The sequence below is a fragment of the Sceloporus undulatus genome, chromosome 1 (genome assembly GCF_019175285.1).
Source record: "Sceloporus undulatus isolate JIND9_A2432 ecotype Alabama chromosome 1, SceUnd_v1.1, whole genome shotgun sequence".
In the NCBI taxonomy this organism is placed as follows: domain Eukaryota; kingdom Metazoa; phylum Chordata; class Lepidosauria; order Squamata; family Phrynosomatidae; genus Sceloporus; species Sceloporus undulatus.
In genome coordinates, this window is record NC_056522.1 from 78,308,046 (window position 1) to 78,332,562 (window position 24,517).

The 24,517-nt window shown below is 38.3% G+C and overlaps 1 protein-coding gene and 1 long non-coding RNA gene across 2 annotated transcripts in view; one reads left to right on the plus strand and one right to left on the minus strand.

Annotated features, from left to right (window-relative positions):
* The window catches only part of PRKN (parkin RBR E3 ubiquitin protein ligase), a 678,545-nt gene that overhangs the window by 46,934 nt on the left and 607,094 nt on the right, over positions 1–24,517 (plus strand). The gene's annotated exons all lie outside the window — the stretch shown is intronic.
* LOC121936320 overlaps positions 15,995–24,517 on the minus strand; it is a 12,552-nt gene continuing 4,029 nt past the window's right edge. The window contains exons 2-3 of the long non-coding RNA XR_006104951.1: positions 17,940–17,996; positions 15,995–16,092 (exon numbers count right to left, since the gene is read on the minus strand). This is a non-coding gene — a long non-coding RNA (uncharacterized LOC121936320). The remainder of the gene's footprint in view (positions 16,093–17,939; positions 17,997–24,517) is intronic.

The window sequence follows — 24,517 nt, forward strand, 5'->3', positions numbered from 1 at the left end:
ACCCACCTAACCCTAGTACGTATCCTATACGTACAAGATGGCGGCGCACCTTCTACATGGGCGCCGCCATCTTTACGTACTGGACGCATAGCGTCCAGACGTGTCGCGGCGCCTATGACGTCGTGAGTCCGCGCCAGGCGCCTCGCGACGTCATAGAGGCGCCGCAAGAAGAAGCTCCGAAATGGAGCTTCTTTTTTGCTCCGCGCGGGAGTCGCGCGGTTTGGCTGCTACAGCTCCCGCACGGAGCAAATGGCGGCGACGGGGAAGCGCCGCAAAGCGGTGGTTTGTACCCCGCCATGGTTTGTACATACCATGTTTTCCTCCCACCTAACACATATTCAAACTATTATATTTTGAATCTCCAGTTTGGAAATATGTTACAGTTTTCTCAAATAAGGTTAAAATGGAGTGGGGAGGATGCACCAGCCCATTGTTTGGTTATGCTGGCAGTGTTACATATGAACTGATCTAATATATGATCTTTTAGCTTATTTCTGTTTTATTATCAGATTGCTTAGCTGCAACTTGTAGTGTTTTGAAAGCTGGGCCAGAAGGCATGTTTGCATCCCACTTGAGATGGTGTGTTCCCAGAGTGCACAATTAATCATAATGCATCTGTGAATAAACTTTTGATGAAGTTGTGGATGATCTGTGAAAATAAATTATAGTACTATACCTTTGCACTGTTTCAGAAGCTTGCTGTAGATTCAGAAAGTTGCAGCTTTCTTTAACTAGCAAAACTGCTATTGTTAGTGAATTAATTGTTACTACTATTCTGCCTTTAACTTAAAATATACATTTTAAGAAATTCTCATGTTTCCAAATATATGTAAAGTGCCAAGATAACTGGAATCGTTGCTTTCTGTAATGCAATAGTTCTGAACCTTTAGTCCTCCAGGATTTTCAACTTCAATTCCCAGAAGCTCCAGTCACTTTGGCCAATGGTCAGGTATTCTGGCACCCGAAATCCAATACACCTGGATGGGTAAATGATGGATTTAACCACTATGTGTTGAGAAACTAATTATCAAATGATCCTAGAGGCCTAGAGATCCTAATAAAATTGCATGATGTTCTGATTGATCAGGCGCTTGCATCATCAGATTATTATCATTATTTTTAAAAGAAGGCATTTTTGTTGTGATGCACGGAGCACAGAAGGATGCTATTGTTTTGTGATTCCTAACTGCATTACCAATAAAATTATATTATAGCCTGAAAAACCCACAAAAAAACTAAAATATATTATGTAGTTCATAAGCATTTTTTACATTCCAAAGGGCTGATAAAAATGATTAGCCTGGAATGGTGGCTTGTTATGAATGTTTCAAGCAAATAACTTGCTTTGTTACATAACAATGTGGTAATTACATGAACAGATTATTCTGATTGACTGTTTGGGGCATTGAAGCAGACATTAAATAAAATGGTGGCTGCACTGCACATTTGCTGTGTGATTTTAATGTGTAGCGATCTTCATCTGAAACATCTGCTATAATGAACTTGACATTTGCACTAATGACAGCATCAGTTTACTTAATGTCCTGCATTACATTTGCTTCCCCAAAGAGTTGTCCTTTTGTCAAAGGCGAAGGCAGATTTGCTGCTGTTGTTTTTAAGGAAACACATGTTGCTACTTTGGGAAATAGGAACAGGAAATGACAGGATTTATCCATGCAGGGCTCTCTCAAATAAACCATTCTAAATTTGGTGCTGAAATGCTAGACCAACATGCTCTGAGTGCAGCAGTGCGTGGAAGCAATTGATGAAGACAGACTCAAATCCCAAATGCTCTTGATTGATTTCTTTTTTAATGAGAGCTGGAAGAGAGGATAACATTTTTAAACAAAAGAGAATAAAATAGTCAGTGGAAGGAAGAATCCAGAGTTCAGACCATTATGGGTAGACTTTTGGCACCGTCAAGCCAGACTGAAGCCCTTTAATTCCCACTGAGTTAAGCAGAAGGGTTAAATCATGGCACTAACTATGATAGCTAAGTGAAATGCAGTCAGTATATACGAAAATGATAGATCAAATTGGGAGAAGTCTGTTGCACTCATGCCTTGTACTGCCTGGAGCTATCTATCTCACCACTGTTGGAACAGGATATTAGATACCCTATTCCTTGGTTCGACCTGGGAGAGATACTCATATGCTACATTTCTGGTTACATTTCTACTCTTGAAATTATGTCACTCAGCGATGTCACTATGGTTAACCTCGGTGCAGTAACTCATGGTGTTACACACACACACACACACACCCATTGACTGCCTCCCATACCACAACATACAGAATACTTAGTAATGTTTGTTGTACTAATGCTACTCATAAATTGTAATTCTAGTATATCACTGAATATAATGGCAATTGTGACATAAAGAATTAATAAAATGAAAATTATACCTTTAAATTATAATATCATACACACAGCCTAAATGTATTTACATGTACATTGTTCCATGTGGTTAAAGTTAAAATTTGGTAAGATGTGATGTTTTTAAAGAAAAATGTAAAAGGGTAATGTTTTAATTTTAAATTTTGAATTTTAATTTTTAAAAAAGAATTTAAAAACATGAGGCCTCTCTTTCTCTTTTCTCTTCTGAGCCTCGCCTCACTCACACCATTTCTTCTGCTCCGCTCCAGCATTTTAAAGGGATGCAGGTGAATGACAAAGCTTGTTTCTGCCAGAAGTCAGATGTTTGGGAAGCAGAGGTGTCACCACCCCCCTTAGGACATTACTTGCTGTGGTCTTCATTCTCTGCACTTCTTGATTGTGATGTCACTTAAATGAGATTAACATTTGACTAAATTGTGGCCTTTAATCCTTACTCATAGAATTACCGTCTTCATGTGTTTTAGAATACTCTTAGTCCTCATTCATACAGGCCAGTTTTTTTTGATTGAACCATTTGTAAAGTACTGGGCCCTTCAAAGGAAAGCATAGCACTAGGTTGCCTGGAGGTCATAGGAAGAAATGTTTCTCCTACAATTGTCTCTAGCCTTATCTCTAGGAAAGATCAGAGATGCCTGGGTATCTAGGCAGTATTAGAGACTTTAGAGGTATTTAGAGGCTTTAGAAGTATTTTAAGTGATGTGTTTCAGCGGATGTTGTTTATCTGTTTATTGTTGTTCTGCGCCTTCATCCATGAGGAGAGGCAAGTGAGCAATTATTATTATTATTACAGATTTGAATTAAACTTCATTAATCCAGTTAATAAATAAAATAACACTGAAATGCACACCACCAGAGTCCCATTAATCTATATGCCATACATGATCTTGGAGCTATATGTGATCTTGGAGATTAGCACATACACACATACTGTTTTATATTGCAAAGAAAAAAGAGTGTGTATACCCTTAAGACAATTTCTGCTTTTCAGAAAGTGCACTTTTCTTCATTCAGATCCACAATAAAGATATGCAACCATACATTATAGTAGAAGCAGAAAGAGCTGCCTGCTATATTAGTGTTCTATTTGCAGGATTTGTTCAATATGGACACATAGTGATTAGATGCATCTGCATTTGAAAACAACAGCGACAGAAAATGTTCATTTTTCTTGGCTACTGAACCAAATCGTCTGACTGTCTGAGAGGGAAAGGTTCGAAGCAGAGAAAACTGAATGTAAACTGATAGACTGTTTTTGCTTTTATTTTTTATTCCAACTTGCATCATGTTTGCATATTGCAGTGCAGAAGAACATAAAGTGCTGCAACTTAACAAGATGTGATGAGGCAAGGGGAAAGAAACAAATAAGCCTTCATTGTGACATCAGTTTGATTGCTTGGAAGTTGCATAGAGATTTGTAATTGCAGAGAGCAAAATATTGCCAACCTTGTGCCTAGGCTAGCAAATGTATTTTTAGCTCAAATAACAATTTCTCAAATAACAGTTTTAGCCAGCTAAAAGGCGATTATTTTAGCCAGAGTGGATTTATGCTAATATCTGCATACAAATGTAAACTAAATGCAGTCTCTCAATTTTCTGGGTGATTGAATATGCCATAAAGCAGGAGCTTGTGGATATTAGAGAATGTGTTGGGACTGATTCCTGTCCCCAGTTCATAAAACGCTTCCCTCCTTTCGATCAACAGACATTCTCTGTTAGAGATGATGAAAATGTCACTCATAAGGACAACCCATCTTCCTCCATAAAGAATACTTTTTGGAAGGTTTAGAATTGCTGAAAATATGCATAGGATCTTTGTGCTTAACTAATGCTTATACTTAAGGAAACATTAAGGTAATAGTTTAAGAATATTGGTAAGTCATCTTGTTGATGAGATGGACAGTCAGTTAATAAGTCAGATAATTAATAGTGCAGGATATATAAAAATCTACATGAATATGTATCCCTGTAATTTCTCATTCTCAAACATTTTCATCTTGTAGTCAGGAAGGTACTACCAAGAATGATGCAGTGTACCCAGTTTATTTAGGTCTGTTAACATGCAAGAAATCACTATGTGAAATAATCTACATTTTTGTCATTCTTACTGCATGCCTGGAAAGGATTTTCTTATACTCAAATGCTGTTGCACTCCAAAATAGGGAAATGAAGACACTAACTGTATTTTAGAAAATGTTCTAAGACTTAGCAAAGGCTTTTACAAACTGCCCTAATAATGCCCAGATCTGACATATCTGTCCTAGCACTTGCTTTCCCCTTCCTTTTCACAGCACCCACTATTCTGTTCTGAAAGGAATAAATATATATTAAAAATCAACAGAGACTGACTCTAGTTTTTTTTTTTTAAATATTGCCACAGAAGAAAGAGCTCAAAAACTCTTCATGTGGAATGCTTGTTTTTAATTGAAAAATGATTGTTAATCCATTCCTCTCAGGCTTTAATTATACAGAATGTTTCATCCTCTCACAACAAAGTTGTGACAGAGGATGATGTTGTTTCATAACTGAAGAACAACAGGCTGAGAATGATTTTTCAACGATTGTCCATGTGGCCGTGTCAGGATTGTAAAATCCAGTTTTATTTTTAAAATCTAATCTTAATCCAATGGTGCAGGCTTTCACAATAAATTGACAAGAAATACTTAAAAGAAATACAAGCATTGAATCTACTTAGCAATGTCACTTTTTGGGCAGAATGGTTCTATATTTACTGAAAATTTATTGTTGATTATTATTATTATTGTTGTTGTTGTTGTTGTTGTTGTCTTAAAATGGGAACAAACTATGGTTTACATAGAATTTCCTGTGTCCATTGATGATGTAACCAACAAAGAGGTTCAAAACTACCAGGTTATATAGCATGGACTAGAGCCAACTTTATGAAAAGCATGAAGGGTTATCAGAGAGTAGAAGTGTGTCAATAAGCACTCTCACACATGGTTAGAGAAGAACAGTATAAACAATGAAATCAAGTGACAACAACAATAAGTTTGCTGGCTCTTAGCTGCTTAGGAGCTAACAGAGCAGTTTTGTCTGGTGGTAAAGTAAGCTTGCTGTGCGATTCTCTGATTGCTTCTACTCAGTGCTACAAAAGTACAGTATAGTGGTATAATGGGCATTATACTAGTTTAACACACCAACAGGTGTCCAGCTTTATGTACATATTCTGAACAACAGAAGTTGATCCAGTTAGAGTTATCACTCACTCACTCATTCATTTACTTATTGTCAGAGAACAAATATGAAAAGAAAATACATAAAAGTAAACACAAATGCAGCTGAAATTCATTAAAATCTACGCTAAATATGAATTTCTAACAGTTTCTATCTAATGCCCCCAAATTAAAAGCTGAGGAAGGTAAAATGTTAAAATTTCATACATAACACACTTGAAAATATAACTAAGTTTTCTACGTTAAAAATTTCCCCTGATATTTTTCTGCACAGGCGCAGAGTCTAGCAACCTTCTCTGTAATCTCCATGGAAATTTTTGTAAAACTGGATTGATTAGTTTGGAGTGAGTACCATGATAGAACGAGCAATGCAATAGAACATGATCAATTGACTCTATTGCTAGATTTAAACATGGGCAGGTATGTTTGTCATATGGTATCTTTTAATATTTACTAAAGTTATCACTTGACTTATTTTTGGTGGATTCTGCCTTAAAAAGCAGTATGAACATGGCAGCAATATCTGGAACATTCTATATATTCCATTCTATATATTAATACTTAATTTAACTTTAAACTCTAGACTGCCACACATGGAAATGTGAAGAACATTCATTTGTTTGAGGCTGTTGATGTTTTCTCAGCAATTCTGTGGTTCTTTCAGTGGATTCTGCCTTTTTCCTTTTAAGCACAATCCCACGGTGTGTGTGTCTTGATCTTGCTGCAGAAATCCATTGAATAATTCCTTTCCACTGTTGTTGATAAATTCTTTTGCTTAGCATTGTATTGTTTGTATACTAATTTCTAGTGCTGTCCACTGGAGAACTGATGTTCCTATTTACTGAGCCTGCAGTCTACATAAATGGTTCCTAAGCATGCCAAACTTCAGAAATAATAACATTATTTCAACATAGAGGTTATTTGCATCCTTTTGCAAGTCCCTCCTTTTGTAGCCCCCCCCACCCATTTTTGATAGACTGGAAAGCAAATAAAGAGATAACATTTGGACTGGCAAAAACAAACAATGCAATTACTTTCTCTCATTAAAAGTCTACTGCATATTTGACAGGAAGGTCTAAAACATCAAAGAATATGTTAAAGAACTGAGCTAATAGAAGAGAAACCCCAGCAAAAAGAAATCAATTTCATTAATGGCTGTCTTCCATTTTTATTGCTTTCAGTGTTCAGTTTTTAGGATCGAACAATGAACGCTATAAAAATGAAAGACAACTAAGTTTACTTAGCTGATTAAAAAGATACCCATAAATTATTCTCAGTATGTTCCTAAATCTGCAGAAGAAGTGAAAGTATAAAGTACAGTGTATAATGAAAAGTGGAATGATCCTCAGGGATGTCATGGCTTTCAGAAATGCTTCTCCCAAAACAAGAATTGGCATATTGTATTTCTTTTCTCTAATGTGATCTGAAGTACTCTGGAGAGATGATGTGCTTGCATATTCTGACCAACAGAAGTTGATCCAGTTAGAGTTATCACTTGACCTATTTTTAGTGAATTATAACTTTAAAAGCAATATGAAAATGATAGCAATATCTGGAACACACTTTATTGTGTGAAGTTGAAGACTTTCATGGCCAGCATCCACCCAGGACAAAAAATAAGCACAATATAAACACTGATAGGCTGGGCAACCTGGATCTGTGAACCCTACATCTTGGAAGATGAATTGACGCACCTAGATCGGGCTCTACAGGCTAATGGTTACTCCAGCTCAGACATCAGAAGGGCTGCCAGACCCAGAAACCAGAGGAGGGAAGACAGACAACCACCCAAAGGGAGGGTATTTTTACCATACATCAAAGGAGTTACAGAAAGAATAGGGAAACTGGTGAGGTGAGAAAACACAACCGCCAACTGGTTTACAAACTGACCAAGAAAATCCAGCAAATGCTGCGCTCAGCAAAGTACAGGACAGACCCTCTCACAGCCACAGGAGTTTGCCATATACCATGCAGCTGTGAAAAAGTCTATGTAGGGATCACCAAACGCAGTATTCAAACATTAATCAAGGAACATGAGAGACACTGCAGCCTGGGCCAGCCAGGAAAAAAAGCAGTAGCAGAACACGTTATAAACCACCCTGGGCATAAAATGATGTTTGAAAACACTGAAATTCTGGACCATGCCAACAACTATCAAGTCAGAATGCACAGGGAAGGCACTGAAATCCACAAACACCTGGAAGTGAACAACAGGAAAGTAGAAACCCTTAAAGTGAACAAAGTTGGGCTGCCAGTCCTGATAAACAGCAAAATCAAGACTCAGCAAAGGCAAATACAAAACCACCCAGGGTCAGGGGTTTTCCCAGCAGACAATGATCACTAATTAAACAGACACTGATCCCCTTTGCAAATCCTCCCACCCTGAGGCCTTGCCATCAACAACAGAACAATACACTGATTAACATGGAAATCACTCCCCCCCTCCCCAGTCACACAGTATACAGTGGTACCCCGGGATACGAATTACCCAGGTTACGAATTTTTCGGGTTACGAAAAAATCCCATAGGGATTTATTGTTTCGGCTTACGAAGGTTTCTTCGGGTTACGAAAAAACCTCGGCGCTATTTTCCGCCACCGGAGGGCAGCAGAGAGCTATTTTTCCATTAGCGCCTATGGCAATTCGGCTTACGAAGGTTTTTCGGGTTACGAAATTAGCCGCGGAACGAATTAATTTCGTAACCCGAGGTACCACTGTATATACTGTGTACCCTACTTTCTTCCATGCCAGCATTCTCTGAAGATGACAGCCAAAGATGCTGGTGAAACATCAGGAATAAACTCTTCTAGAACATGGTCACATAACTCACAAAAAACTTTATCATCATTGTCTATGGCCCTTCATTTGAGATGTGGTCCTGGAGAAGAGTGCTGAGGATACCATGGACAGCAAAGAAGACAAACAAATGGGTCTTTGAGCAGATCAAGCCTGGAAGCCAAGGTGATGAAACTGAGGCTATCGAACTTTGGCCACATCATGAGAAGGAATGACTAATTAGAAAAGACAATAATGCTAGGAATGATAGAAGGCAGTGGAAAGAGAGGAAGACCATATACCAGATAGATAGACATAATTAGGGCTTGAACTGTCGTGGCTCAGTGCTATGGAATCCTAATATTTGTAGTTTGTCATGGCACTTGAAAGACAAGGCTAAGTATCTCACAAAACTATAAATCCCAGAATTCCATAGCATTGCACCATGGCAGTTAAATTGGTGTCAAACCACATTATTTTTGCAGTGCAGATGCAGCCTGTGTTAATGCTTAATTTAACTTTAAACTCTAGGTTGCCACACATGGAAACATAAAAAACATTTGTTTGTTTGAGGCAACTGAAGTTTTCTCAGCATTTCTGTGTTTCTTTGGGCTGATTTTACCCTTTTCCTTTTAAGAACAATCCTCATGATGTATGTGTTTCTTGATCTTGCTGTATAAATCCATGAGATAATTCCTACCTACTGTTGTTGATAAATTATTTTGCTTAGCAGTATATAGTTTGTGTGCTATCAGACAATGAACAGCTGAACTATTTAAAGTCTGATTAAAAGAAAATGAAGAAAAATAGTGGTACAGAGTCTAGGAGAACAAAAAACTAACTTTGGGTAGATGTCTACTGTCTTACAGGAGAATGACAGAAAGAAGTTAAATTCTTAGCAGTGTATCTCATCTTTAATAAAATACAATGTACAGGAACTAGGTTTAATTGACTTGAGTAGGATCCTATACCATTAATGGCTGTGTTGAAACAGGAATATCAGAGGATGTTGCTTGTTACCTCCTCATGTGATGAGCATCAGTTGCCAAAAATCTCTATTAGAAACACAGAATCATAGAGTTATAAGAGACCACAAGGACCATCCAGTCCAACAATCAAAACACTCCTGACAGAAGGCCATCCAGCTCCCATTTAAAAACCTTCAAAGAGGGAGACTCTACACCACTCCAAGGCAGTGTATTTGACTGCCCAACAACTCTTACTGTCAGGAAGTACTTCTATACAACCACTGAAACTACAGGAGCCCTCTCCAATTTATACTCTGGCAATCCTAGAATCGTATAGGAAAGCACAGTACACAAACTTTGCAGAGAGATCACCCTATTTGTAAGCTTCTGTGCCACATCCCCTACTGAGGGTTCCCAATCCTTACAAGCAGTATTTGGGAGATATAGGAATCTGCATTGGATTGGGAGGATGGAAAAAACATTAGGAAACACCAATGGATGTGCTGTTTGCTCACTCCAAAGCAAATGTGAATAAAAGTTACTGTTTCAAAAATATAAGTGTTTGTTGTTGTTAGCTATTTCAACCCATAGGATCCTGTACATGAGACATCTCCAAGTCTCCCTGTCCTCCACTGCTCTGCTCATTTCCTGCAGACTCATGCCTGTGTCCTCCCTAACTGAGTCTAGCCATCAAGTGTGCATTTCTACCCGTAGAACGATAGACGTCTCACCTCCAATTACCTTTAATTTTAGCTAATTTTATATTGTTGTTTATTTTATATTGTTACTGTTTTTAGTTTATTACTTTTTATGATGGGAGGGGGTTTGGGGTAGGCGATTAAATAGAAATGTGAATTTTAACTGTATATTGTATTTTACTGTTGCTCTGTTTGTTGTAACCCACCTCAATCCGCAGGAAGAGGCAGGCTATTATTATTATTATTATTATTATTATTATTATTATTATTACTTCTTCTACCCTCAACCTTTCCCAGCATTACTGACTTTTCCAATGAGTCATGCCTTCTCATGATGTGGGGAACAGGTGTTGGGGATGCTAGGGTTGTCACCTAAGACAAAAAAAGAGCAGTAGCCCCAAAAAATTTAAGCACCATTGTGTTAGATTATGAGTTTAACAAATGCCTTGACCTTTGTACAGAAAAACAACTGGAGGAATTCCATTGATATTACTTCCATGTTTAAACTTTGAGTACAAATTTTTTAAACAGAAAGCTAAACCATTGACCTATTCCAAAAGTTGGCAGCTAACTGAGAAAGAATATTTGAAAATATTTGAAAAATTGTGAAAAAAAGGTTTCTTGAGTGTTGGGAATTCTGATCAGGAGAATCCTAGAACGATCAGAATCTTTGCACTTTACATGTGGGAGATTTCTTTTTGTGTGTGTGTAGAACTTTTTAATGCATTTTAAAACAAAAAACATTATTTTTATAGAGAAAACAACACTCCTTGCTCTGAAAACAAATTTTATGCACAGAAAGCAGCATTTTCTGTGTAGGAAATAATATTTATGCACAGAACATACTGTTTTCTGCACTTAAATCTTGATTTATTGTTGCAGAAAATTCCATATGAATTTTTAAAGCACAAAATAAGACCTGAATAGTGAATAGTCATTAAAAAATTGCAGTTTTCAATTATTCCTGGAACAAAAAGAAAAGTGGTAAAAATAATTATTTTTGCCTAGGAGAATGAAATTTATGAAGAATTTACATCCTTCTGTACTGGGAACTTGGACATTTAAAATGATTATTGCTTCATTATGATACCTTATACATTGCATCACAAATAGCTTACTTTAAAACAGGACATGAAGGGAGTACAGTTTGCTGTGTACTGTCTTATTGATACCTCCTTCCTGAATTTGTGGTTGTTAACTGCCCTTGAGTTGACCCTGATTTGTGGCGACCCTATGGATGAGATACCTCCAACACCCCTTCCCTCCACTGTTCTGCTTAGGTCCTGCAGATTCAGGCCTATGACTACCTTGACTGAGTCCATCCATCTGGCATGCAGTCTTCCTATCTTTCCACTGTCTTCTACCATTCCTAGCATTATCATCTTTTCTAATTAGTTATTCTTTCTTATGATGTGGCCAAAGTTCGACAGTCTCAGTTTCATCACCTTGGCTTCCCGGGAGAGTTCAGGCTCGATCTGTTCTAGGATCCATTTGTTTGTCTTTTTGGCCCTCCATGGTATCCTCAGCATTCTTGTCCAACACCACATCTCAAATAAGTGATTTTCTTCCTGATCACTCTCTTTACTGTCCAGTTCTCACATACATACATAGTAATGGGGAATACAATGGCTTATATGATTCTAACTTTAGTTGTATTTCTTTACACTTTAGGATCTTGTCTGGTTCTTTGATATATGTCCTTCCCACGCCTAGTCTTCTTCTGATTTCTTGGCTTCAGTCTCTTTTCTGGTCAATATTTGATCCAAGATAAGGGAAAACTTAAATTGTTTCAACTTCCTCATCATTTAGGTTGAGTTTATGTAGATCCTCCATGGTCATTTCTTTGTTTTCAGCAGAAAGTCTGCTCTCTCTCTCTCTCTCTCTCTCTCTCACACACACACACACACACAAACAGGGTTGATAATCCTGGGGGGGGGGATGACAAAGAATTGCTTCAGTTCCAGTTGGCATAAATATCTCCTATATTTCAGCTTATACACATCTGGATGTTAGTACCTTTTTCCTCCACATAATCTGTTGCAAGAAAAGACTTTTGAATAGGAGATGTCAATTCAATTAACACTCTTGGTTTGGTGAATTCTCTCCCACTGCTACTCGTGGTTAACAGTGAAATAGAGCTGTGCATATGTACCTAGACATCTTTCCTAACAGGCTTTTCTTGCTCCCTTTCTCTTTTCTATCATTTATGTTTTCATGCATGAGACAATGTGATTTGGGGGCAAAGAGAAATGCAGTTAACAAATATGCTGTGAAATTGAAGTTGGTGTTTAAGTGTTGCAGTGAAGCTGGTAAGTACAGGTACTGGAAATGTTTCCCCACAGAACCATTTGAGCCCCATTAGAGATGAGTATGGGTTGTATGTGCATCCAACTCTCACAGCTAATTATGATACAATAAGTGTGACATTGCAGTATTTGAAAAACAGAAATAGATATATTAAAGTGCCTACTGATTGACATCTATATACAATCCTGCTTATTGGATTTAACCAGATCTTTCTTTGAAGTGTTGTTAAGGATGGACATGGATGTTTTCATAGAATTTCACATTAATTCACAATTGATTGTTCTGTTTTGGACAGCTATTGAATAAACAGTGTAAACCAGGCTATTTAAAATGTAAATAGACATAAGAAAAATATGCATGCCTTGCTGCAAAGTCATGCTTCATGATTCAGTATTTTGTAGAGAATTCTATAGCAAAGCATATATAAGGAAAAGTTTCCAAAAACACAATACATCAGGAGGCTGTTCTAAGCAGATATTGACAAAGCTAGGATTTTATCCTTTCTGTGGGACCAAGTTTATGGATTTTTGGCAGTTTCTTTCAGTATATATAGTTCTACATAAGTTAACATTTTTCACTTTTCTTAGTTCTGCCACTGTGTATTATTTGTTATGCGTTTTATTGATTGGTTCTCTCTCCTCCTCCTTGTGTGTGTCTGGCGAGCACTGGATTTTTGTCTAGTTATGTCAAATGCCTCGCTTTTGCTTTATCTATGCAGCTTACACTATCGTTTTTGTGTGAAATTTTATCTTCTCATTCCCATAAAAGTTTTATATCTTCTTGTAAATGTGTGCTTTAGCTAAATGCTAGTTTTAGTGATAGTCAGAGTTCCCACCAGAGTATGTCTTTCAATACCTATTGGTGGGGAACATGAGCAGGAAGATGCTATTTCACTCATGCCCTGCTTGAGGTTTCACATAGATTTCTAGCTGTCACTTTAAGGACAATAATGCTGGTCTAGATGGAACTTCGTATGAGCCAACATGATTTTCAGTTTTAAGGAGGGGTATTTAGAATTCTCAGGCAGAGAAGTTCTCTGCCTGAGAATTCTAAATACCCCTCCTTAAAACTGCAAATCCCAGAATGCAACAGGAGGCAGCTAGAGCAGTCAAAGTGGAATAGTAGCACTATAAGAGTATAGTGTGATAAACACCACTGTGTGAGCCTGGCAATGCAGGAGTGATTTGCATGTGTATTGTTCTGTGCTGATGGCTGGCCTCAGGCTGCCTGAGGAGACAATGGTATGATAAGATGTTACCATTGATGGAGCTTGTTGAAAACAAGTTCTAGGCTTCTGTTAAAGATGATTTATAAAGAGTGCTGTGGCTGATCTTGGGCAAAGGAGTAACTGTCATTTGCCAAATTGGTATGCTAGTGGCCCTTCACTTAGCCTTGTTATGAAAATGAATGACATAATGGAGTGTGACTATTCAGCCTGAACATTAGTGGGATGAGTTACAAACCAAAATGAAAAAAAGCAGCAATCAACTGAACATATACAGTGGATAAAGCTATAATCTTAAGCACACTTGTTTGGAACAAAGTCTCACTGTAAGCAATTGAATTTAGAAACATCTACAGGATCTGGCTGTATGTATGACACATAGGGATATAAAAAAAGTGTCAACACTTTTGAATTCATTAAAACCCAAGGGTGTGTTTTGTAATATAGGCAGTGTTTTGTCTTTTTTTGTAAAAACTTTTTTGTGCTATGTTATAGCATGACTTTATGGAAGTTGGAATAAACATTAGGAGACAAAGCAGTGAAAATGGAACATAGTTCAGTTCTCCAGCACTGTTCCTTTCCATGTCTTACTGCCACTTTCCTTGTTGTAGATGAGCCACAGTTACTTCTTAGTCTTATTGGAAATTGAATCTGAAGTGCCAAAGATTCCCAGAAGCTTGGTTCATATCTCATCGATCACAAATAAACAGGCCAGTTCTATCTGGTTATTCATAGCAGCAACAAACTACCATAAATAAATGTCAGCCTGGATGACTGTGAAAGTAATTCAGAGTATTTTATAGGCATCTACTGTATATTCTGAAATCTCATCTGAAGTCAGAAACAGCTGTGCATGCCAAATGCCATGTGGGTTTTTGATGCTAAATGTATGAATCAAAATAAGGGGAATGGAAATCTCCCAGTATTGCTTGAATGCCATCATTGAAGTTATGACACCTGCCTATCTCTCATATATTAAATCCATAATGTACTTAATGTGAAGTTCAGTTTCCTTATGCTTTCTTGGCTTGTGTTATGTGTGAAAGGAATCAGGTTTTCCCCACTGTAGTCCCTTTTTAGCATCTTTAAATATTTTTCTCTGACTCCTATTGCCGACATATTTATATAATGTCAGTACTGTGTGAGATCCTATATAGTAGATGTTTACCTATCTCTACTAACACCTAAACTTGTGTGTGTGTGTGTGTGTGTGTGTGTGTGTGTGTGTGTGTGTAAAGAAAGAGAGCCAAGATGACCAAAGACAAAGATAGAATAGGACCTGGATAAGACCAATCAAAGCTTGGTCTTTTTATTCAGTAGTATAAAAAGCTGTTCCTATTGATGGAGCCTGTTGAAAACAAGTTCTGGGCTCAGATGAAAGATGATTTATAAAGAGAGACATATGAAGTCACTTAAAGATTCTTTGAAAAGCACAAGGAAGAACTTGTAATAGTACTAAGAGGAATAAAACCGGCAGATCTGATATATTAGCTGGCCAGAATACCTGGACACTATAGTAGGAGCCTCAAAACATCATTTAGCCCTACTCTCCAGTAAAGAACGAATGCCAATGCTATCCAAGATAGACCAGGTCAGTTGAAAGATAGCTTCTGTAGATGCTGGAATTAAAAGCAAATTAGCACCACCTTGCTTTTGTGGAACAAATGATCTTGAATATGGGAAAAACAAACCTGAACTTCATTTTAGTTTTCTTGTGTCTGCATAGGAGAACATGGGATGATGGAATGGAGTTGGACCACCTGTACTGTCCATGAGCATAAAATACCATGACTGGCGTGTCACATCCCCCCCCCCATGTTTACATTGTGAATTTTCTGTGTTTAAATGTGGGCTTCTCCTTTACAGACTGCAACACTTGCAAATGGTTGCTCTGCAGATTTGTCACATACTTTTTGGGAGACAGGGCTATGCATCAGAGCCCATCATGTGTTCAGCTACTCAGGAATAGGGAAATCCCAATAGGAGTGTAGTTCTTTCTAGGCCACAAAAATCTCTAATACAGTTCAATTTGGAGAATCACTTACTTTTGGGAATTTACTTACTTTAAATCTCCTCCCCACCTTTAAACACAAACAGCATTAATTTTCTATAGCAGCCATTAGAATGCACCAAAGGGCTATTTGGTATTCCTTGGAAGGGAACAATCTGAAAGCTTGAACTTTGTCAGGTGTCAGGTGGGTAGCAGTCTTGGGAAAGGTAGTTTCAGTTCACTGTTAATGAAAAAAGCTAATAGCTGCTACAGTAATAATAAACAAAGAAACCCAGAACAAAACAAGTTGGGAAGAAGAAAAAGCCAACTTCACAAAAAAAAATGGAAAATGGGAAAATGATGTTTAATGTGTACACTCACGAAAATAGCTTCAGCTCCCCCCCATTCCTCAAATAATACAGGATGGGAAATAATGCATAAATGACTGATGGAGAGGTAAGGTGTCTTTATGATGAGAAACGTTTTCCTTTTGTGAAAAGACAGACAGCCTGGATCTCAGATCAACCCCCACACTTCACACCTGGGCATGGCAGAGAGGAAGAAGTGTCAGTGATTGCTTCTAAATGTATCATTTAAATCATTATTTCCTTTATGTTCTTTTTTGCCAACAATATAAATGTACATTTGTGGGGAAGAGAAGGGGATGAATGTGACTCCCATCTCTGCTTTTTCATGCCAGCAAAACAAATGAATTCATGGAGAAAAATGATTTAGGACTTGAAAGATGTATTCTCTGTTGCCCTAGTTTATGGAGTAAGAGCGTTACATTGCAAACTGCAAATTGGCAGTCAGCTATCATAGTTGTGGCCTTTGAAAGTCAAACGGCTTTATATCTGAGCTTCAGCTATGTTGGGAGAAATTTAAGCTGCCTTTCTTTTTCCACCCCCCTCCCTCCCCCTTTTTCCTTCCAACTTAAACGTCAGTCATGAGGCCATTTTTTTTATTACAAATTATAGAACACATCAGAGAGGGGCTGATTTCCCTGCGTGTTAAGGTAATCCTTTAAAGGTCACCGTCTAACCAATGTGAACTTCCAAGATAAGGTGCTGAGAGTGGGTATTTCTTTTTCGTGTGTGTTATTATGCGATAGGATATTTTGAGAGCTTACTTTGAAGTCTGAAGTCCTTGCCTGCTGGTTCCCTGTTTGCAAATGCTGACTTATTAATGTGTTGTTGGTGAGACATGTACCTGTTCTTGTTCCATTGGCACAGAATCAAGCCTTTTAGGTTTGTTTATGATTGAGATGGATGCAAAGGTAGTAGAGTGTGAGAAAGGAGTAAATAATTTTAATGGATAAAGATCAGATGGCCCTAGCATCACTTGAAATTGCTTTTAGATGAGGAAAAACTTTGGATTTTCTGTTCTGCTATTGTTGTATTGAGTTCAGGGGCCCTGGTGGCGCAGTGATTAAATGCCTGTACTGCAACAATTCACTCGAAACCAGAAGGTTGCGAGTTCAAGACCAGCAAAAGGGCCCAAGCTCGACTCAGGCTTGCATCCTTCCGAGGTCGCTAAAATGAGTACTCAGACTGTTGGGGGCAAATTAGCTTACTTGCTAATTAGCTTACTTGCTGTTCACCGCTATGATCTTTGGAATAGCGGTATATAAATAAAACATATTATTATTATTATTATTATTATTATTATTATTATTATTATTATTATCACTAGGGGGTTGTGGGGGGCTTGCGGACCACACTGGGTGCCCCCTCAAGGGGAGAGGCGAACCACTGCTTCCCAGAAATGGGCTGTAGCATTTGTCTGCATCCCTTTAAAACCCTGGAGCTCAGCAGAAGAAAAGGCATAAGAGGGGTGAGGCTCGGTGGGTGGAGAAAGCAGAGGCCTCATGTTTTTTATTTATTTAAAATTATTTTTAAATTTTATTTAAAAACAACACATCTTTCCAAATTTTCACTTTAACCAGATGAAACTATTTACATGTAAATACATTTAGGCTATGCTTATGATGTTGTAATTTAAAGGTATAGTTTTAAATTTTCTAGCTGTTTATGTCACAACTTTTGTCATTACATTCAGCAATATATGGGAATAATAATTTACAAGTAATATTAGTACAAAAAAACATTACTAAGGCTTCTATATGGTCTGGTATGGGATAGCGCCAATGGAGGAGTGTCAGCATGAGTTACCACACTGGTTGGCACAAGCCCTAGTGATGCCACTGATTGAGTTGTGTGCTCTTGTACCATGTTTGCATTGCAGTCCTGAAAATAGGAACCAGGCCATCAGACTGCAAGATATAGCTAGACCATATTTTATGACCCCCCCCCCCCGCCCCCCAGTCCTATACCTTTCTAGGAGAGCTAGTCATGTATGGATTAGCAAGCAGAGTCAGTGGGAACATACCTTTTTCTTCTATGTAGACTCTCCAGTAGAATCTAATTAGAATCTTCTAAGTAGAATCTGGAAGAAGAGAAGTGTTGTGCTAGTAAATTTGCTACCACTACACCCTTAGGGAGATATGTTTTCATCCTTTGTGGATAATTTCTGGCAACACATGGGGAGGGATCACACAAAATGAGAGAGGACAAAACAGTTGTGATTGGTTTCAGTGGAAGGACTGTCAGGGCAACAAAATCAAAGATATTCAAGGATTAAGTTTTAGGTAAATATTTTTCATAAGGAATGGACAGTTTTGGGTGGGGGAGTCACAGCAGAAATTGCAGTGCTCTGCAAAATTTTATATTCTGGCAAAAGAAGGTAATTTGGAGTAGGGTCTTATTAGCTATCTTAAAGCACATGGAAGTTCATTATATTATTCTATGATGATGTGATCATTTCCCATGTAGGCAGCATTTGAGCCAGCGAGATGGATAAAAGCTTTAGTGTACTATTACTGATCCTGTGATTCATCCAGTCATTCTCCAATCCCAGTCCTACCCAGGAAGCCCATTAAACAAGGAATTAGGAAGGAAATCTCCTTACACTTATTCTCATCAGGGCTAATGAGTGGCATTGCAATAAAAATGAAACCTTATTAAAGCTGTAACATAGTGTAAGTGTTTGAGGAAGGAAATGAAAATGTGAAATTTTAGAGCCTGGTAGACTTTTGGCATTACTAACACAAAGTCCTAGAGCATAAAGAAAAATGGGGCTATTTAACATCAATTCTTTTAGCAAAAATCAGATTCACTTCTCATTTTATAGTAATTCATGGGGATTAAAAAAACAGCCTCTCTAGAATTCTCTGTGGAATGAGATACTGCTAGGATGGTAGACCATTTGGGAGGGAAAATGTAATACATCCAACCAGTCTGGTGATAATGGTTATTTCCAAGCGCACATGTAGTTATAACATGTTCTCTTGACATAGGAGTTTATTGCGTGGTTTAAAAACCCGACTTACCCCTAACTTGTTGAAGTCTCTTTCGGGATAAAGTCAGGTGTTATCACATGTAAAATGTTGTGGATGCTGCCACCTGGCTGAATCCCGGCTAACGTCTGGCTAGAAGCTGCACTCAGCTGGCCGATTTGCAAAGCCAGGATCTTCCTGGTTTTGAAAAAGAGGCTGGCAGAGCACAGTTTCTAGCCAGAGGTTAGCTGGGATTTAGTCTGGCAATGGCAGTGGCAGCATTTTGCATCTGATAATAGCCGACTTTATCCCCGAAGAGTCTTCAACGCAGCAGGGTAAATTGGATTTTGAAGCCATGCAATAAACGCCATAGAAATAACTTGATTATTATCTTCAGTGATTTGATTTGTATAAATATATTGGATGAAGAACTGTTTTGGCCTAAAGGCCAGACTCTGTCCTGTGGCATCCCCAGGAGCTGGATAATGGCAGGGGACACACACCTTTCCTCTTGAAGCCCCACCCCTACACCATTCAATCTCTGAAAGGGCTGGTTCCCTATGCCAACAGAGCTTGGAAACTGACGTTGCAAAAGCCCTGGTGGGCTGGATGAGGATGTGATTGAGATCAGAGTTCATTGTTCCTGCAAAATATATTAATAATACTAGCTTGTTGATTAAAAATGGGAGTCCTCAAATGAACCATTTGTTTCAGTAGGACCAATTCATCAGTCATGAGCGTGTTCTTGGAACTCAGTTCCATGGGGATGAGTTGGATTTCTTCAGTGCATATAACAAGTTGGGGCCAACCTCTTTTCCACCAGCAGGAGTGTTTTCTACACTGAGTTCTGCTCAGAATGCTCCTGCTTCATGGAGGCAGTCTTAGAGACATTCTCCTCCACTGTTCGGGAGAATTGGGGAGTGGGCACAAAACATAGGGAACTGCACAGGAAGCGGGGAATGAACAGTTTTCCACCTCTTCCATTCGACCAGCAGAATTTGCCTTCACTGGTTTATGAAAAGGAGGCAGATTCTTGATGTGCTTAGGATTATGATATTTAAGACAAAAATAAGCTCACAGTGGTCTAAGATCTTTGATTTTATAAATACAAGTTCTAAAACTTCCTGGCTTTCCCCACCCTCAGGTAAGCTGAGTTCAAAAACAACAGTTATTAAGGAAATAGCTTAGAGCAAGAGTGATGTTTACAAGCAATAGTTTTTTCTGTTATTTGAAGGGCATTCCTGTCCAGCTAATAAGATGAATTGTCTTATTTTATAGCTAATGTCAGAAGAAGTAGATGAGATGCCAGAGTTTCTGATGAGAATATTTTACTTGTGATGAAAAGTACTATCCAAATGTTAGCTGCTGCATCTTCTGCTGCTTTTAAAAAAACATTTTTAGCAAAGCTCAAGGTTGTTAGGCTATTGCCTTTTAAAAGTTGGCATTTATCAACCTTCTCATGAAGATCAAACTTTCCATTTCATGCAAAATGTAGGAAAATGAATGCAACTAAAGAAGACACTGGTTGAAACTAAGCACTACTAATACATTTCCTGACTAGGTGTGGAGCCAGTGGCAGCTGGTGGCTTCCATTTCAATATGGCAGTGCATCTGTTCTGGGTTTTAGTATGAATTTTATTGGAGCTATCCAAATGGATGAACTCTGTCCCCATAACCCTCACCATTTGCTCACATAGAAGCTCTCGTGTACTGAGCTAAGGAACAGTGGCGGGGTACATACCTCCGCTTTGCGGCGCTCTGCCGCCGCCACCAGTAGGTCCGTGGGGGAGCCGGAGCCTTCACACGGCCCGACTCCCGTGCGGACCGAAAAAGAAGCTCCAAAATGGAGCTTCTTTTTCCGTCGCGTTTGCGACATAGCGAGGCGCCAGGGGCGCACTCGCTACGTCACAAGGGACGCGACACGTATGGATGCTCAGCCTCCGATACGCAAAGATGGCGCCGGCCATGTAGAAGGGCCGGCGCCATCTTGTACGGACGGAGTCCGTACTAGGCCCAGGGGCGTCTAAAAGAGACGCCCTTTTTTTAAAATGGGACGTCCTCCGGACGTCCCAAATGGCAGTTTAGAAAGCCCCAGTGAATCACTAAATTGTTTTCTGGTCTTCTTCCTTTCTCCATGTGATAAAATAACCTAAGATATTGACACAAATATATACACTCACAGAAAGAGAGTAAACACTTCTACTACCATAATGTTGCTAACTAGATGTCTACTGCAGGTAACATCCTGCAACCAAACATTGTTACTTGGCAAGGTGGCTCCAGATTTAAGAAATTAGTTGAAAGCTGTCAGTTCTTTCAAACTCACAAGAGCTAACTGCAAAGCTTGAACTTGATGCATTTGATGTTTATTTGTTACTAATAATTTCCAGCTAGGTCCTTAAGTGAGCTATCACTCCTTTCCTGCTCACATTATGTTCATAAAACTCTATGCACCTGGCAGTTAGTAGATTCCCTGTCTGTGTGGAGGTGAATCTGGTCCAGTTTTTAGGTCAGACTTTAAAGGAGCTGCTTGATCTGCTCAATGCTGTCCCCCAAATGGATCCAGCACATTGAATAGCTCCATTTAAGTTTAGACTAGAATCTAGAATTGATTCCCTGACCCATGGACATGGAAGTCAACATCCACTGCCACTATCTATGAAGCAAGTAATGCTAAGAGAAAATGGTTGTCCAAATGTCACCTGGTGAATTTCATGCCTTAGAGAGTATGTGAACCTCAATTTTCCAAGTTCTAGTCCAATGATGTCAACATAAAACCAAATCACGTAGGCTCTCCAAAAGGTCTACAGTGTGATCCTCTGGGGTTGGGAGTCCTTGTCTGCAGGCCAAGAAAAAGAGCAGCCAATGATTACTCATCCTCAAGTTCAGACTGAAGCTGCACCTACGCTAATGAATTAATGCAGTTTAACACTGCTTAACTGCTATAGCTTGTTGCTGTTGAATTCTGTGGTTTGTAGTTTTGTGAGATATTTAGCCTTCTCTGTCCTAGAGCTCTGGTGCCACAACAAACTTCAAATCCCAGGATTCCTTAGGATGGAACCATAGTGGTTAAAGTGGTGTAAAACTGCATTAATTCTTAGTTGGCACTTGCAAAATTTTCATAAACTCTATGTCATAGGCCCCATACAGACAGGCCAAAATAAAGCTGCTTCGGGTCACTTTGGAGGTATGCTGTTTAAATGATGCATGTGTCCTAAGAGTCCGGAAGCTACGCCAAAGCAGGGATGTAGCCAAGGGGGGGGTTCTTGGGGTCCGAACCCCCCCTTCCATAAAAAAAAGGAAGGGGTGGGGGGGCCGCCCGCCCCCCCCAAGCCCCATTATAAAGCGGGCACTTAGTCTGGCCCCCCCCCCCCCTTCCTAAAATGCTGGCTACATCCCTGGCCAAAGCCACGCTCCAGTCCTATGTATGGGGCCATAGGTGTTGACCATAAGGTAATATCAATGCTTCTTCATGCACTTATATTCAGGAACTAGCCTGTATTAAAACTCAAGCTGGAAAATACAATACAATACCAGCTTAATGTATCCCTCATTTAGCTGAGGAGGATTGGACATATGACCTAATTGTTGTCAAATACCAAAAAAAGGGTAGGGGGGAACACCCCAGAAGCCACATTCATACTTGTGTGCATCCATTTTAGAGCAAATATATGTATGTGCAAGGCATATGCACAGAGACAGCAGAGAGACAACTCACTGCATTCCATCCTCCACTGCCTCAAACACAGAAATTTCCTTTATGTTACTGTCACTAACTTTTTTAAGCTGGTAAGATAGAGGAAATGTATGCCAGGACAGAGCTTCAAAAATTGTGGTTGTTTGGCAATTCTCAAAATCCCCAGCAGGCATGTCCACTGGCTGGGGGAGCTTTAGTCCAAAAAGTAGCTTATCCTGAGTCCAGCACTTAACATAGATACAAAAGGGAGGCAGAATCAGAGTGGTACCTTTCTGGTATATCTGTGTATTATCTCAAATAGGATTCCCCTATGTCAGTTGTCATATTTTCCTTGCTTGGGTCACTTGCATTCTCAGCTCTTCATTTTATCTACTCCCTACTCAAGCAATTCAACAATATGACTTCTGTTTCTATTGGATTTCCTCTTTGGTCTGTGTCTCCAAATACTTGAATTCCCATGGGACTATTTTCAATCTCGTTCATAAGTGGAGTTGATATCACTGTTATATTGCAAATATAAGAAAATTGCTCTGCCTGTGTATTCTAGAAGCTGGAAGTGGCTGGATTTGCCAGGAGAGCTGTCATCTGCTGTGCATTACTTCTCTGTGAATGTCAGCCAGGCCATTTTATAAACAGAGTCTTTACATTGCAGTACAAAAGGGAATGAAAACCTTCTCAGAGATGCTTGCATAGCATGTGTACTTGATGATACTGTGTAGTTTTTCTTCTGATTATGTATTTTCACTATTTTTTTATTTTATAAAATATACCATACATGTAAATATAACATACAATAAACATCACTTAACATAAGAGAAAAATATAAATAAAATCAATCAATCAAACAAAAAAGACAAAACCAACATAACACGTCATATAATAAGAGTTTTTTTTCATTTTCTTAATACAATATCTTTCTTTCTCTTCTAGCTACGCTGTCTATGCTATGCATATTATTTGTACTATTCCTTATCACATATTAATGCTTTTTTATTCTATCTTAAGTATTTCAATCAATCCGAGTTCCAAATAAATATACAATAGTTAATTTTATTTAATCCTGATAACCAATAACAGACATTTCTTCCCACATATTACTCAGATAATTCATTACCTGTTCGCAATTCTTTGCAAATTTACCTGAGCTTTCATATTTCATTAGACATGTCAATTTGTCTAATTCAGCCGTCCCAAATAATTTTAGTGACCATTATTGTATTGAAGGGATTGAAATCTGTTTCCATTTCTGAACTATTAAGATTCTGGCTGTCGATGTCATATAATGCAATAGCCTAGCATCTTTATATTTTATTTTGTCATATATCATGCCTAGTAGATATAGTTCTGGTTTCATTTGGATTTTCAAATTTATATTTTTTAAAAAATAATTTTTATTGAATTTTGTCATTTATATTACATTGGGGAAAAAAGGAAAAAAGAAACTATAAAAGTATGGTAAAATGAAGTAAAGTTTACATTGATATTTGTTTATACACTATAACATGTGAATTCCTAATCTTTAATAAAGAAAAAATTATGTAGATACATATATATTTCCGTGCCTTATGTACCAGCGTCTTCTTCTTTAACTCATTGTTTAAACAGGTCCTACTCTGCAACAGTACGTCATACTTGTTGCCATAGTCTTTTAACATTTTCCCATTTGTTTTCACAATCTTGAATAGTTTTTCCTGCTGAAAACATAGTCAAACTGTCTATAATACAGAAATCACACACCCTTGTTTTCCAGTCATCCATGGAGGGGATTATCTTAGATTTCCAACTTTTAGCTAATGAGATACGTGCAGCTAATATCATGTATAAAATTACACTAATCATATTTGGAGTCATTTTTATTTGAATCGTATCTACTATATTAAGTAGGAATAATTCAGGGAGGAGAGGGATATTTATATTTAATACAACTTGCATCTC